The following is an 11,324-nucleotide window of genomic DNA, read 5'->3' as shown; positions in this document are numbered from 1 at the left end:
CCTCCAGGGGAACCTCTATTGCCCCCTATTGGCGGAGCTTAAGAGCACCCACCTGCCAAGCAGAAGGTAAGAGTCCACAAAGCCGGATGTAGAGGGTTAAAGATGAGAGGCATGGGAACCAAGTTAGACATATGTGATACACGGTGTGAACTAAATAACAACTGGGCCAGTGTAGCCAAAGGATGCCCTATTAACCCTCTGTGATGAAGCCTGGTTTCCTACTGATCTCCATTTGTACTTTCTGCTCTGGCCATGAGGAACATCTCATCTTTCTCTAAACATGTTGCCTTTCTACACATAGTAATCCTCTCCTCTCTGCCTCAGTTCCCCTCCCCACCACCATGCTTTGCTCCCTGTTCAAGTCCTTCCCATTGCTGAAAGCCTCTTTCAAATGCTGCGTCCTTGTTGGAGGTTTCTCTGATCTCTCTAGCCGGAAAGAATAAAAATATTCCTCCTTTGGGTTCCCAGCTCCCTGTCTGCCTTGCCCTGGGCCACAAGCACTGTGCACTTCACAGAACAGCTCTTTTGCTCTATTACTCATCCCCTCACTCAGAATTATTTTTTCTAACCTTAAGAAAACCAATGCCACAGTATGGGAAGCGAGAAAATAATCACTTCTGCAGCTGGCATGACTTTTATCATTTTTATGTATTCTTTTTATGTATTCCTTCTGTGCACATATTTTGATCTATGTAGCACATATATAATGCAGTGTCTGATTTTTTTTTTTACCCTTGTTAGCTCAAAAGACTTTTTCCTGTGTTGCTTCAAGCGTCACTGTTTTTAATAGTCACACACAGTTCCTTTACAAGTTTTTAGTAATCATTGTGTACAGATGCTCCTTGGCTTATGGCGGGAGTCTGGATAAATGTGGAAAAGACATTTAATTCACACAACCTGCCAGACATCCCAGCTCAGCACTGTCACGTGTGTCAGGTGTCAGTGGAGTCCCCTCTTGATGGTGTGGCTGACTGCAATCCGTGGCTTACTGCTGCTGTCCACCATTAGCAGAGAACACTGGACCCTGAATTACTAACAGGGGAAAGATCAAAATTCAAAATTTGAGGTTAGGTTTCTACTGAATACATATCACTTTTGTGCTGTTGTATGGTCAAGAACCATCTGAATTAGCAATATTTGAGTGATAGAAATTCAAAAAAGAGGTTTTGTGGGGAGGATATTGTGGACATCTCAGAAAAGCAGTTATGGCTTAGATCTAGATTGTCCCTCAAAAGTTTCATGTGGCCAAGCTTGGTGATGCACAACTATAATCCCAGCACTCGGGAAGCTGAGGCAGGAGGATCGCTGTGAATTCAAGGTATGCCATACTGTTCTATCATGCTGTTTCTGCCTGATAGCCGGCTGATCAAGGTCTGTAACTGTAATAATAATAAAAAAAAAAAACCAAAAAACCAAAACCAAACAAAAAAAACGCGAGAAAGAAAGAAAGGAAGGAAGGAAGGAAGGAAGAAAAAAAGTCTCACGAGTTCAGAGGTTGGGCATTTGGACAATGATAGATCAGGAAGCACTATACTCATCAATGGTCATTCATTTACTAATGAGTTCAGCAGCTGATGTGCTGTTAGGAGGTGTAGGCTGGTTGGAGAGGCTCACTGGGGGTGTGGCCTGGGAGGGACTATCTCCTGCCCTGGCTCTTCCCTTCTTTCCCTGCTTCCTGGCAGCTACGACGTGAGCAGTGTCCCTCTGCCATGCTCTTCTACCATGCCATTTCTGCCTGCTAGCCAGCTGATCAGCATCTGTAATTGGGATCCAAAATAGATATCTTCTCCTTTAAGCTGTGGGTGTTGGAAATTAAGTGTCAGAGACGAGAAAGTGACTAAGAGCTGAAGCTGGACATGCAGCTGGACCTTGAGGACCATGGAACAAGCATGCAGATGCCATGAGAGATCTCTCGTGTTTGGAGCTGGCCTGGTTCTCTATCTCTCCAACAGCAGATTGGCTTCCTCAGCTTTCCTTATCCATGGGTCAGAAGACAGTGGTGACTAGGGCCAAGCTCTATATATGGCAGCCAGGGAAGGCTCCCTCCTTAGGTGCAGGCTCCTTCTGTGCAGTGAAGCGGGCAGGGGCAGGGCTGACTAATGTGAGCGATCTTAACCACCTAGCTCAAGTGGGAAGAGGTTCTGGAAAGAGGATTCCATGGTAAGAGTTTTTATTGCTTCCGTATAACTGCTCCCTGGAGTAGTCACATGTATTAACATATAAACCTTTTTCCTTATTTTGAATTATTTTCTTTGGACCAAGTCTTAGAGGTGGGATGACTGGGTCATAAAGTCTGTGCATATTTATGATGTATGCTACTACTGGCAAATTGATTTCACAGAATTATTCCACTGTGCTGCCACCCACAGCAGGGAGGGAGACGGCCACTTCATTGTGCTGGCGAGAACACTGGACATTAGGATTCAAAATAGATTTTTTACTATTTTAATAATCGTAAAGAGATAGCTCGTAATTTTTATTAGCATTTTCTGGCTGCTAGTAGGGCTGAAAACTTCCCCATATATTCGGTATATGGGAGAGTATATTCCCTTTTGTTGATTTTCTTTCCTTGGCCTTGGCTATTTATCTAGTGGAGCACTCATCCTGTTCGGATGTGAGAGCCCTTTCTTTTGGGTGGGAATTGCACATCTTCCATCTTCACTTTCCTTTCGGGGCATGAATCGTGGTCTGTCTTGTACTGCACTTATTCATGTCTGTGTCTGATCCTTCCTATTGGACAGTGAGCTCTTAGTGAGCAGAGCCAGGCCTGGGCACCTGCCTAGCATGGAGCCTTGTTGAGTGGAGTGCTCAGTGTCGATTAATTAGGTCAAACAGGGGTGTGATTACAGTCTACACGGCACAGAAGAGACCGTTCAGCCTGAGTGGTGCTGTGAACGGCCACAGCGACGCGGGGAGCTCAGATTGGGCTCATTCCGTCCTTCAGTGCCTAATTACCAGAGATGAAGTGCGCGCCTGGGTCTAGGACGATGCTGTTGAACACACTTTCCTGGAGCTCATAGAACACAAAGGTGGAAGAACTCTAAAAATTATTGTACAACTACTGATAAATCCTACGTATTCCAAAGAGTCCTGAGAGCTTTGGGAACTGGAATGCGGTCAGCAGCACAAACATCGTCTAGAGAAGGGATTGGCAAACATTTCCGTAAGTGGTAGAGAGCAAGCACTGGCGGCTGTGCAGGCCACGGACCGTCGCGGTCGTATAACCTCCCTTGAAGTTTTCTTCTCTCCTTTTATCTATTTGTTTGTAACCCTTTAAAAATTTAAGGACAATTTTTAGATAATGGGCCCTGCAAAAACAGCTGAGGTCCTGAGGTGCATGTAGGCTGTAGTTTGCTAACACTAGTCTAGATCTTAGAGTCACAGAAAATTATAACCAAAAAGGCTGACTCCATTATTATTATTCAGAAAGGGAAACTGAGTCCCAAAGGACAGAGGACGCAGTTAGGTGCCCGTGGTGATGCTGAGCCTGGTGACTAAGACTCTGCCTGGCCCTTCGCACACTCCTCTCTGCCTGTCTTCTGGGATGACCAGCTCCTAGCAGCTTTGGTTTGGTGTATCGACAGGATGCTAGGGGCTAGTCTGCTCCCGGAACACAGGACCCCTCCCCAAGGGCTCGCTCCTGTTTCTTCCAGCATTGGTGATTCTTTGGCCCACTGCCTCCTGCTGCACTGGGGTTGGATAATGGAAAAGGCAGAGCAACAACATCATTCATTAATGTTTGTGCGTGCCATGGCTGAGAATTTTGTTGTGTGTAGAAGCAGTTCCCTTATTACAATTGATTTTTACAGCAAAGGTGACATTCTTTTTGAACTGAATCATGTATAGGGCACTAAATACTAAATATAATTGCTTCCCCTCTCCCAAGATAATTCTCCTGACCAAATACACGCTCAGCAACAGACAGGACCTGAAGCTGCTTGTCCTGTCTCCAGAGGCTTCTGCGGGCTCAGACAGCTGAGATGCAGTATTGTCTCCCTGTCCTTTCCCTCGCTGTGCAAAGGGAAGCAGGCAATGCTTTATGGCAATGCTGTACTTCCTGCAGAAAGCACTGTATCCTGAACACCGTCTTTCACCAGAGGTTGCTTTGATGCCCCAGCAGAGATGGCAGAGCTTGAAAGTAGGAAGATACGGTTTGGTCTGATTTTTTGTTAAAGGCCTTTGGTTCTGGTGTCTACACTGCTCTTGCAAGCAATGTGGCCTTGGCATGTCTTCACCTCTCTCTGGAACTCAATTTCCCTTTGGCACTAAAAGAGAATAGGTTTCCTTTTCCTTAATATGTTCATTTTTGGCAGCCTGTGATGGGGCTTGACTTCAGGCCAAGTTTAGCCCCCAGGACCACCAAGCAGAGTGTTCCTGGGGCCCTGGCTGCCTTCACTCTTCCATCCCCCTTGTACTTCTGCACTACGTATGCCAAAGAACTGATCAGAGTGCTCTCCACCCCTGGCCTGTGCACAGGTTGTGTTTCCTCCTGGAACGGCCCTCCCCTTTTCCCTTCTGGATTGGCTTGGGCATTGCTCTCTAAAAAGCCCTGTTAGGCAGGACCTAGGGGCTCTCACCTAGTTCTCTCTGTCCTCCCCACGTTGGGGGGCATGGTGAGTTAGGAGGAGGCGCGAGTGGCAGCTTCAGTTCTAATGCCACGTGGAACCCTTGTGCCTGTCAGGGACCTGGACACCAGGCAAAGAAAACAAACAGACCTGGCCAGAGGCAGAGAAGGGAAGGAGTGAAGATTAGCTGCGGAATGGCTGGCCCCGCCTGCCTGCCCCTCTGCCTGCCTCCCTCCCTGGCTGGGTTTGCCCAGAGTTCCATGGGTTGAGAACTCTTAACGTCATCTGTGAGGCCTCCATGAGCAGAGCTCTGGGAAACAGATGCCAGCACTGGGGAGGGAGAATGTGAGGGCACGGTGGGGAGTGGGGACATCTGCCAGGCTCTCCCACAGCACCTCTGGCACTTCTTGTCTATGCCAGTGTATCACTGGAATACCCATCATCACTTGCAGCTGTTGTCCTGTTGTCCCCACCCTAGCTTTGCTAAGAAGGTCTAGAGGGAGGATCAGGACTCCAGTGGGAAGCCAGGGGATGGTTCTTTGTGGGGCCAGGAGTTCTGACCCTAGAGTTTGAGTTCAAATTCAGCTCTGCCTCTGACTTGCTGGGTTTCACTGGGACAACCTCTCTCCCTTTCTGAGCCTCAAGTTCCCATTCTGTACACTGAGGAAGTTGGAGAGGATAATCTCTAGGACTCCTTCTAGCTATAAACTAAGGACCTGTGACACATACTGGGAGGTACTGTGCTAGGGCAGCATATGGTGCAGTGATTCACCAGACTGTTCCAGGCCTGTGTTGGGATGGATGGGGGCTGAGGTTCAGGACAATTCCAACAATCTGGATGGAAAGATCTGGAGACGGCCATATCCTGGCAAGGGTGTGGAACACTCCAGCCTGGCAAGTGGGCCTTTGAGTGCTGCTGACAGGACAGTGTCATTGTCACTGAAGGGAGAGATTGCAGAGGGACCCCAGAGGTGGCTGCCTTAGGGCCTGGTTATATGTGTGTGCCTGGGCAGGTGTGTGGGTGCTTGTGAACGTTCAAGTCTGTGCCACTGAGCAAGCTGGTGAGCCTGCGCATGAACACAGGCTGTGGCACACATGGGATGCAAGTGAACAGATGGTTGACTATGAAAGTGAGAGTGTGTGCTGGGGACCCAGGGACCTAGCCTCTCACGTAGCTTGGCTTTGTTTCAAGCAAAGCAAGACCCAGTGCGTCTTTGCTTATTTCCACATATTGGAGCTCGCACTTATGCATACACACATGCACACACACACACACACACACACACACACACACACAGCTTCATGGTGCCAGCTTCAAAGAGCTGTGCCTACCTAGTACATCCCCACCCCACCCCACCTGTGATTCCTCAGCTCTGTTCTGAACCCCTCTCCTTGGATGCGACCTCTCAAGCCTTTGGCTAGCTGCAGATGCAGACTGAGCAGGTTGGGGACAGCTGGGATTGATAAACTCTTGGGGAAGTGAATTATTCAGATTGGAAAGGTGGCCAGTTATTATCATCAGCCTTGGAGCAAGTCATCCAGAAGTGTGTCCCATCATGTGACAAATACAGGCAAAAGACCAGCGATTTCTGCATGAACACCAGGACAAGGATCCGTTCCTCCTTAAAGTAGAGCAGACACTGCTCAATTGCTTTGCCTTACCTGTGATTTGATCCCATTAAATGAGCTTTGCGGTTTTCTTTGTGTACACCCCAAATCCAACCTGGGCCATGAGGCAGCAGAAGTGTGTAGCATCCAGAAGGACTTTGGAGGCTGAGAGAGACAGAATAGCTGCCTCAGCCTCAGAGAAACAGCCATGGATGGGGGCACTGAGCAAGCGACAGCTGAGCCCCGGTGCTCCTGGTGCGGCCCCTACAGCTTCCTCTGGCAGCCACCTTGCGCTGACCCACGTGGGATGTTGCCCATCCTGGCTCTGATCCTGCTCCACGTCCACATTGCTGCTCAGGCTGGACAGAGCCATGGCAAGGTGCAGCCTCCAGTCCCCTCACTTCTTGTCTCCACAACACTGCAATTAGGAGAAACAGAAGCAAACCCTCAACCCTGAGTGCCACTCGAGCATCCTAATGGCTGGGCCCACGAGAAAACAAGAGCAAGAGGGCGGATCTCAGACCCTGAGGATGTGGGCCCTCACCGTGGACGCAGCAGGTGTGTACCCGGACGTGAGCTGGTAGATGTTACAGGGGTCCGTTGATGGGAAGGTTGTTGACAAATCTGGGCACTCGTGGGATGGCAAGACCTGACCCTGGCTCTACCTGAAAGACCCAGCCTAGTCCCAGTGTTTTCATTTAATCACCACAGAGATGCTTAACCTCAGCAAACACACACATCCGCATCTAGGAAAGCTACAAAGGGTGCTGGGGGAGGATTTGCTGAGGCATTACAGAAAATAGGAAGAACCAGCACTTAATAAAAAATTGAAAAATCCCTTGCCAGTACAAGCTAGGCAGGCCGCATAGGCCTTGTAGGCCTAGGAGCTGCCTCCAACGGGCCGGCACTTAGGAAGCTGAGGTGAGAGGACTGCCATGAGTGTGAGGTGTTATGGTTTGTGTCTGGGTGTCCCCACAAAGCCTCATGTGGTCATGGGGCATGGGTGTGAGAGCTACACGTGCCCTGGGGTGGATAGTTGCATATATAAGGGAGAAGAAGAGGCTGCTTGCTGCCATTCCTTCCTTTTGTGCTGGTTGCTTTTGCTGTGTTCTGCCACCATGAGCTGCAGCCCTCTGCCATGTGCCACTCTGCCTTGTAACCTGCCAAGTATGGATTGAAACCTCCACAAACTGTAAGCAAAATAAACCTTTCCTTCCTTAATTTTGGGCGTCAAGTATTTTGTCTCAGCAACGAGAGAAAAGTAACCAAGACAGAGGCCAGCCTGGACTATACTGTGAGACCCTGTTTTAAATAAAGAATTTCAAGATGGCGTCAACAGAACACTGAGGCTAAGCACAGGGGCCTTTGTCAGTGTGGACCCTGTGCGACTGCACAAGTTGAACACCACGAGGCTGACCTGACTGGAACACAGCCAAGCCCATGGGTTTATGTATTGACTGGGGCTGGGTTGGACAGACCACATGGCCATTTTCCAGAGCCTAAAATATTCATTTTCTGGCCTTTACATGAAAAGTTTGGCAACCGCTGCTCCCAGTCACTGGCTGTCAGATTGGGGTGTACGTTGAAATCACTTTTGGAGATTTTACAACCCTGTTGCCTGGGTCTTTCCCTCAGAGATTTCAGTTTATCCCAGAGCAGTGCACATCCTGGGCTCTTTGTAGTTCACTGGGAAACTCTGAGGCATCTAAGCCCATCAAGCACATGGGAGCTATAAACAGACTCATCTACAAGAAACATGGCTATATTCTGTATATGAAAATTATAGTAACAACCACACATTCATGGAAAAGTTGTTGAACTTGCAATGTTTTCTTATTTCCCATTAATGTTCATTTAGCCATTTGTCATTTGTGTTCTTTATTAATTTAAAATTTTCTGTTCACAATAGATAAACAGTTGTATGCACTACAGATTTTCTTTTGTTTCTGTTTTTGTTTTTTGAAACAGGGTCTTATTATGCAGTTCAGGCTGATCTTGAACACATTATATAGTCCAAGCTGGCCACAAACTCACCACGATGCTCCTCTTGCCTCAGTCTTCCAAGTGCTGGGATTACAGCTGTGTGCCACCATGCCAGGTTGCACTAGTTCTAAGGAAAATGTACAAATTAAAAATTTTAAATTCAGAAAATTCTCCCCAATGAATTTAATGTTATAATCACTATTTGGAAAGTGGGAAATGAGAGCTCTTGAATGGGATGACCCAAAGATATCCATTTCCCCAAAGTAATGTCATGGGAGAACCATGTCCACCTACCTCCTCTCTGATGCTGGAACAAGTGTGACCCAAATTTCCTGGTCCTTACCTGCTGTGGGTATAAAGCTGGGTGTATTTCTTTTTTGTTGTTTTTTTTTTTTTCCGTTTTTTTTTCTCCGGTACCGGGAACCGAACTCACGACCTTGCGTTTGCCAGGCAGGCACTTTTGCCGCTGAGCTAAATCCCCAGCCCAAGCTGGGTGTATTTCTAACGGCTCCAGTTCTGGTGGGATTCAGCCATTTCTCAAACTCTCCCCAGTTGCCCAGAGTGTCTCAGGTGTGCCTTAGACTTCTAGTGTCTGCCTGCTCTGTCCTCTCATCTGTCTGCACCCATGCAGTTCCTACAATGAAGTGCCTCCTCCTTGGGTCTGCTGTTAGTGCATCTGTAGCCAAGCTGATTCCACGTCCAAAGTTATGTATCGCAGTGCTCCCAATGTACAGTCCTGAGCATATGACCAGCTGGAATAAGGAAGATATTTCCTAGCCTCTCTTGCAGCTAGAAATGGTCATCTGATCAAATTTTAGCAAAAGAGACATAAATAGACCTAGTTATAATCCTTAAGGAAGCAGAAATCCTTTTAAAGCAGAAAGAAATGACCTTCATCTTCACTTCCTGCTTACAGGAATGCAGCTGTATTAACTGGAGTGCCAGCAGCCATTTTGGAACATGAGTTGACTTTAAGAATGGAAGCTATGCATGGTAGAGTGGCAAGATGGAAGGAGTAGGGACCCTTGAGCTTGTGTTTTGTCATATCAGCCCAGCAATTCCTACTTCTGGGAATTCTTGAAAGTAAGAGAAAAATAAACTTCCATCTTATTTAAATAAACTTCCACCTTGTTTAAATAAATCTTAACACACTATTACTTGTGAGTTTTCTTTTCCTAAAAGTTGAAACCTGCCTCAACAAATATTGATGTGTTCTCTTCAGTGCTCATGGCCAGAGCCTCGCTGTGTCCACAATGAAGTGAGGACACTGTGCCCCTCCCCAACTCTGCAGCCCAAGGTTTTACCTTGAGTCTTTGGGCCCCACAGCAAAAGGTCCCAGCTTGCCAGGCCAGCCATTCCTCTCCTTCTTCTCTCCTAGCTATGTCATATTCCAGGGCTCCTGCAAATGGAAGGACAGTCCTCTGGGGAGTGAGTTAAGATGCAGATTCTGGGCTGGGTTAGTGCATGCCCATAATCCCAGAACCCTGAGAAGCTGAGGCAGGTGGGTCATAAGTATGAAAACAGCCTGTGAAACTTAGTGAGACTGCCTCAAAAATAAAAAATAAATGAAAGGTCTGGGTATATAGCTCAGTGTGAAGGTCCTGGGTTCAACCCCCAGCAGTGTTTTGAAAAAAGCAGATTCTGACTGAGTGGGCCTGGAGGGGAGTGGAGGGTCCTGCCTGGCCAACTAGTTGCAGTTGCTATTGCAGCTGAGGAGTACTAAGGTGTCAGCTCGGCCTGCTGTGAGCTCCTTGTAGGCACAGGCTCTGCCCTCCATGCTTGGCACACAACAGACTCCGAGTGCACGCGGACTGATTGGCCGAGTAACAGGCAATTAGTATGTAAGATGCCAAGAAGTCCTTGGAAAGAAACCGGCCACTCGTTTACTATGCATATCTCAAGTTTATTTTAACTGGAACCCAATTTTCAGAAATTCCTATTAACATTTTATGCAAATAGCGCTTTAAGAATGTCACTTTGGGAGACCCCGGTGTGGAGAGGGGTCCTAGCAGGCTCCATAACTAGAATAAGCCAATTTCCATATGGGAATTACAAGCCCAGGGTTCTATTTGGGTGTCTGGTTGAGCAATTAGGAGAAATTGTTTCAGTGCAGACCTTCCTGTAGCCCTGAGGGCCCACAAACGCCTTTGGGGTTGTATTTGAATACATTAAAATAGGGAGCCTGTGCTCTTGCTAAGGCATGCTTGTTTCCTCTTCCCTGGCAGTGCCCAGCAGGCCTATAACTCCCTCAGGGCATGGGAGCTGGCAGTAGTTTGCCAATTAGCATGGTGCTGTGGATTTGTTCAAATGTCTTTGTCTCTAGGCAGTGGCAAGGAGCAAGTCTGGGGAAGAGACTACAGGAGGGCTTGGCTGCGGTTTGAAGCTGGGTAAAAGGCTGAGTTCCCTGCAGGGGACAATGTTGACTAGGTTAAGCCCTAGAGCTTTTCTGCTGTAAAAGAAGCCCTGGGCTCTAGAAGGTCTGTCTTTGCTAGCTTTGAGGGAAGGGAGAAAGTTGCAAGTTGGCATTTGGCATTCTTCTCTGGGAGCATTCTCAGAACTGCAGGCCCACTCTCTGCTCAGGGCCCAAGGGAAAGGCATTGTCCCCAAAGTCACATTTTCATGACCTACTCCCTTCAGTTAGATTTCACCTCCTAAGTGTTCATCACCTCTGAAAAGTGTCTTCAAATAATGACTCTAAATGAATCCATTGATAATGTAATCTAATTGCTCCCCCGAAAGCTCCACCTCTGAACATGACTGCACTGGAGACCAGCCTTCAACACACGAGCTTTTAGGGGGACATTTTAGATCCAAACCATAACACATGCGAAGGGTGGCCTGAAGCCCCTCAGGAGCTGGTGTCACAGGATCAAGTCATGGGGTCTCTGTTGGCTGCAATCCTTGAACGAAAACTTGAGTACTGACCCCTATCTGTACTTTGGGTCTTTAACCATCTGGGTCCACAGGGAAAATCCTACCCAACTTCCTGTTCTATAAGCCAGAAGATATGGCCCCTGTGGAATGAAGGCAGAAAGCCACTAGGACAAGGGAATGAGCCCTCTCTAAAAAGCCACAGAATGAGATTAAAAAAAAAAAAAAAATTAAAAGAAAAGGGAATTGATGAGAAAAAGAAACACTGTAATAGAAACTAAAAATGTAATCACAGAA

Source organism: Chinchilla lanigera, unplaced genomic scaffold (assembly GCF_000276665.1).
Source record: "Chinchilla lanigera isolate Chin_1 unplaced genomic scaffold, ChiLan1.0 scaffold00018, whole genome shotgun sequence".
In the NCBI taxonomy this organism is placed as follows: domain Eukaryota; kingdom Metazoa; phylum Chordata; class Mammalia; order Rodentia; family Chinchillidae; genus Chinchilla; species Chinchilla lanigera.
This window is presented reverse-complemented; position numbering follows the sequence as displayed.